This window comes from Schistocerca americana, chromosome 5 (genome assembly GCF_021461395.2).
Source record: "Schistocerca americana isolate TAMUIC-IGC-003095 chromosome 5, iqSchAmer2.1, whole genome shotgun sequence".
NCBI classification, from domain to species: domain Eukaryota; kingdom Metazoa; phylum Arthropoda; class Insecta; order Orthoptera; family Acrididae; genus Schistocerca; species Schistocerca americana.
In genome coordinates this window covers 626,960,920-626,966,420 of record NC_060123.1, presented here as the reverse complement: position 1 = coordinate 626,966,420, position 5,501 = coordinate 626,960,920, and positions in this window count along the sequence as shown.

The window sequence follows — 5,501 nt, the reverse complement described above, 5'->3', positions numbered from 1 at the left end:
ATCGTGTCGGATGTCTTGCCAGCGTAGTGCAGCCACTCGACGTGGCATGGACTCAACACATCGTTGGCAGTCGCCTACAGAAGTAACTGAGAATTTTGCCTCTTCAATCGTCAGTAACTGCGAAAGTATTGCCGGTGCAGGATTTTGTGCACAAACTTACATCTCGATTATGTCCCATAAATGTTCGATGGGGTTCATGTCGGGCGACTGGGTGGCCACATCATTCGCTCGAACTGTCCAGAACGTTCTCCAAACCAAATGCGTGCACCTGTGGTCCAGTGACATGGCGCTTCTTCAACCATAGAAATTTCATCGTTGTTAGTGAACATGAAGTCCACGAATGGCGAAAATGGTTTCCAAGTAGCTGAATATAACCATCATTGACTAATGATCGGTTCATTTGGATCAGTGGGCCCAGTCCATTCCATACAAACACAGCCCACACCACTATGGAGCTAACACCAGCTTGCACAGTGCCTTGTTGACAAATTGGGGCCATGGCTTCGTGACGCCACTCCCGCCGGAGGTTCGAGTCCTCCCTCGGGCGTCGGCCAGTGTGGCCGAGCGGTTCTAGGCGCTTCAGTCTGGAACCGCGCGACCGCTACGGTCGCAGGTTCGAATCCTGCCTCGTGCTTGGATGTGTGTGCTGTCCTTAGGTTAGTTAGGTTTAAGTAGTTCTAAGTTCTAGGGGACTGATGACCTCAGATGTTAAGTCCCATAGTGCTCAGAGCCATTTGAACCTCCCTCGGGCATGGGTGTCTGTGTTGTTCTTTGCATAAGTTACTTTAAGTTAGTTTAAGCAGTGTGTAAGTCTAGGGACCGATGACCTAAGCAGATTGGTCCATTAGGAATTCACACACATTTGAACATTTTTGTGCTTCGTGACGTCTGCGCCATACTTGAATCCTATCATTAGCTCTTACCAACTGAAATAGGGACTTATCTGACCAGGCTACAGTTTTCCAGTCGTCCAACCGATACGGTCATGAGCCCAGAAGAATCGCTGCAGGCGATGTCGTGTTGTTAGCAAAGGTACTCGCTTCGGTCGTCTCCTGCAACAGCCCATTAATCCCAAATTTCGCCACACGGTCGCTGTGGTGTCACCGCCAGACACCACACTTGCTAGGTGATAGCCTTTAAATCGGCAGCGGTCCTTTAGTATACGTCGGACCCGCGTGTCGCCACTATCAGTGATTGCAGACCGAGCGCCGCCACACAGCAGGTCTAGTCTAGAGAGACTCCCTAGCACTCGCCCCAGATGTACAGCCGACTTTGCTAGCGATGGTTCACCGTCTACATACGCTCTCATTTGCCGAGACGACAGTTTAGCATAGCCTTCAGCTACGTCATTTGCTACGACCTAGCAAGGCGCCATATTCAGTTACTATAATCTGAACAGATAATATTGTGACTCGTGTACCGTCAAGAGCGACGTTCATCATTAATGGATTAAAGTTAAGTATGAAACTAATTACGTCCGCTTTCTGAATTCTAATTCCTTGTCATGTTCCAGACCTCACGTCAGTATAGTTCTTCCCTCCTCACGGCAGCCTACATGAGCTAAAACGCGTGCATTTCGGCCTCCACTCGTAACACGGTATTGGCTCTCCTGCTAGCACAAAAGTCGCAACGGATCCGTTCCCAGTACGTCCCACATTGACTTCTGCGGTTATTTCAAAATGGTTCAAATGGCTCTGAGCACTATGGGACTTAACATCTGTGGTCATCAGTCCCCTAGAACTTAGAACTACTTAAACCTAACTAACCTAAGGACATCAAACACATCCATGCCCGAGGCAGGATTCGAACCTGCGACCGTAGCAGTCGCGCGATTCCTGACTGAGCGCCTAGAACCGTTAGACCACCGCGGCTGGCTGCGGTTATTTCACGTAGTGTTGTTTGTCTGTTAGCTCTGATAATTCTACGCAAATGCAGCTGCACTCGGTCGTTAAGTGAAGACTATCAAATGGTTCAAATGGCTCTGAGCACTATGGAACTCAACTGCTGTGGTCATCAGTCCCCTAGAACTTAGAACTACTTAAACCTAACTAACCTAAGGACATCACACACATCCATGCCCGAGGCAGGATTCGAACCTGCGACCGTAGCGGTCGTGCGGTTCCAGACTGTAGCGGCTTTAACCGCTCGGCCACTCCGGCCGGCTGAAGACTATCGGGCACTGCGTTGTCCTCAGTGAGAGATAATGCTTGAAATTTAGTATCCTTGGCACACTCTTGATACTGTGGATTTCGGTATATTAAATTCCCTAACGATTTTGGAAATGGAAATTCCCATGAGTCTAGCTCCAACTACTATTCCGCGTTCAATGTCTTAATTCCCGTCGGGCGGCCGTAATCACATGGGAAACCTTTTCACATGAATCACCTGAGTACAGACAACAGGTCTACCAGTACACTGTCCTTTCATACCTTGTTTACGTGATACTACTACCACTGTATGTTGCTATATGGCTATCCCATGACTTCTGTTACATCAGTTTCCCCTGTAGCTCTGATAAATGAAATCGACAAATGTTAGTAAAAAATATTTCTGTAGTACTCAGATAAGATACGATACCAAGTCACCAATTAAAAAAACGTTAAACGTCAGTAAAATCGTTTTTTTTTGTATATTATTACCAACAGAAATGCAAAGTGCTGCACTATGAACACCTTGACACCAAACGTAACCAAAGAGAGACTATAGTATTTTCAGTAATGCGTGATATTTTGATTAACAGTTGCCCGTTGTGACATTACTGCCACATATCGCTGCACGATACTGATTCATTTTTGCCACCATTTCGTGGTTAATTTTATTTAGAGTGCACCGGGAACATTAGCTACGAGGAAAACAGCGTTTTTTCGCTCTCTCTGAGAATTTATTCTCCAGATGTGCTCTCTGGATCTTCTTTGACAACAGGAGGTGGTCAGCGGAGTCTCATTAGGAAGCCTGAGCAGTTTGGTGCTGATGGGCGCACGGTTAGCTGATTTTTGGGGAAATGTAAATGTCGTCAGCGCGATAGCATGATCCACGTTCTGAGCAGCTCGTTACTTCATTACTTTGCCACGCAATTTGGTTAAAGTTTATGTGCATCTTGTGTCGCAAACGTTGATTTTTCAAGCTGCGCAGGTGGGTAGATCTTGCTGCGCTCCTGCATACAGTCCTCCACACTTTTTGGTATCTCCCCATAGTGTTAGTGTCGTTTTGAAATTTGTTTTGAGTTTTATGGAACTTGGTTCTCTGTTAATTTTTGTTGTCATTTTTCGCAGTTGGTAGAGAAAATAAATATCTGTTAATCTCAGGATTGACTTAGATCCTAATCTCCTTTACACTGTCCTCTACGTTTTCCATGGTTAGGCGATCCACTAGAAATAAATATAACCTGGTGCAAACCTAAGATTGTTGCTCTCCCCGTGACGGCTTTATCGTTGTGCTGAGAGGCCAAACTCAAAAATCAGCTATATTAACAAATATGACAAAAGTACGAGCACTCACTTACTCTCCTCGCCTGTGATCCAGAACTGGGATCCAACTGTCACTGCACACGAGTTTATTTTCAACACAGATAAAAGCCATCTTCGTTGTGAAAAATGATGTTATAACGCGATGGCCATTGGATGAGTCTAACGCTACTGGTAGATATCGTAATAGATCATATCCATAGGTTTATCATCATCTTCGGAGCCTGACAAAGGTTTGTTCATTGGCATGTGGGACATGGGAGCATCATACCGACATACTGCGAAGGCAGTTGTTTGTAGTCCAATAACTGCAGCGTGAGTGGTGACGAGATGGACTCAGGACAATATTGTGGCAAGATGTGCTTCTAGGAGGGCAACACCGCGAGAAGATCATGGGATTGTTCGACTGGCTCTGATGAATAGAGAGATGACAACACTTGAAGCGTGGTAAGAAGTTACAGTACGAGGGTCAGCACGAAGCCTCAGATACAGATTACTGGAACACTAGAAGTTCGGTTGAAATCTCGAGCTGCTATGCGTCGTTTACTTTGACAGCAAGCAACAAACAATAGAGATTTGAATGCAGTTGAACTGCAGTCATTTGGTCACCATGTGGTATTCTGTTGCAATAAGCGGTCGCTTCTCTTTGTCGCAGTCAGGGTGTCTACAGACGAGCTGGCAGGACGAGGAGGCAGCGAGTCATCAGATTAAAATCTCTCTCCAAATCCTGTAGGTCTAGTCATGCTGTAGTGAGTTAGTGATTATGACAACGGGGCTTTTGGTAATTAGGGAGACTGAATACTAGCCAGTATTTAGTAAGAATTGTATACTGTGTTGTGATACTCATCATGAACAGGGTACCAAATGGAATATTCCAGCAGGATATTGCAAGATCTTACACCGCAGTTCTCAGCACAAACACACTGAGGAGTGTGCGGATCCTTGACTGGCCTGTCTGATATGCTGACTGGTCAGCCATACAGCATGTCTGAGATGGTATATGAAGGCATATACTTTCACACCAGCCACCAGAACTGATACGTGCTTCGGGCACGGCAAGAAATTCCTCAAAATAACACCTGGAGGTTGTCTGCTTTCATTCCACGACGAACACAAGAGTTTATTCGTGCCTGTCAGCGTCACACCTCCAATTGATGTTGATGACTGGTACTTGTAGGACTGGTACGTCATAGTCTAACACTTCCTATTTTCCGTCAGTGTATTTGTCCAGTAGTCAAGAATTCTCAGGCTCCCACGCAGAGAAGGTGCCGTTCTTAAGGGGTCGTTTGTCAAGCAACCTCTCAAAAAATGTTCAAATGTGTGTGAAATCTTATGGGACAACTGCTAAGGAAATCAGTCCCTAAGCAACCTCTTCCTGAGCATATGCCTCTCTTCCGAAGAAAAGGAAGGTCTCCGATTAAAAAAAAAAAAAAATAAATAAATAAAAAAATAAATTATTATTAATACGCCAATCTCAAGCATAAAAAGCAGTTCACATACTACAGATTTTCCAAATTGTCGTAGAACGCTGTTTATAACACAGGCCAGATAATTACTACAATACGCTCACGAGTGTTTCCTCTGCCGTCACGGGAAACATTGACGCTTGGGACAACTTGGCAGCTGCTGAAAACCGAATCAGGCTACTCCGAATAGTCAGCCACATTTATGCTATGTCGACTTACGAAAAATTCATGTTCTGATAATCGAGACATAGGAAGTATCCCTTCCCACAAATGGACCAGGACAGCAAATGTGCTGCTATACACTGCTAAGAAATTACGTACCTGTTTTAGTGCAGCCCCATGCACCGCACTTAATATATACGCTTCCTATTTTTTAATAGCCGTTATCCGCTGCCTCACTCGCATATCATTAATTTTATTATGATGAGTGGTGGTGAGTGAGTAAGCAAGTAATTTTACGAGATGTCTGTGTATATACTGGTGTAGGGATGTATGTATAAAAATGTACACAGTGCCGATATGTAGGTACATAATGGATATGTTTAAATTATTTTGCAGTGCTCGAATCTGA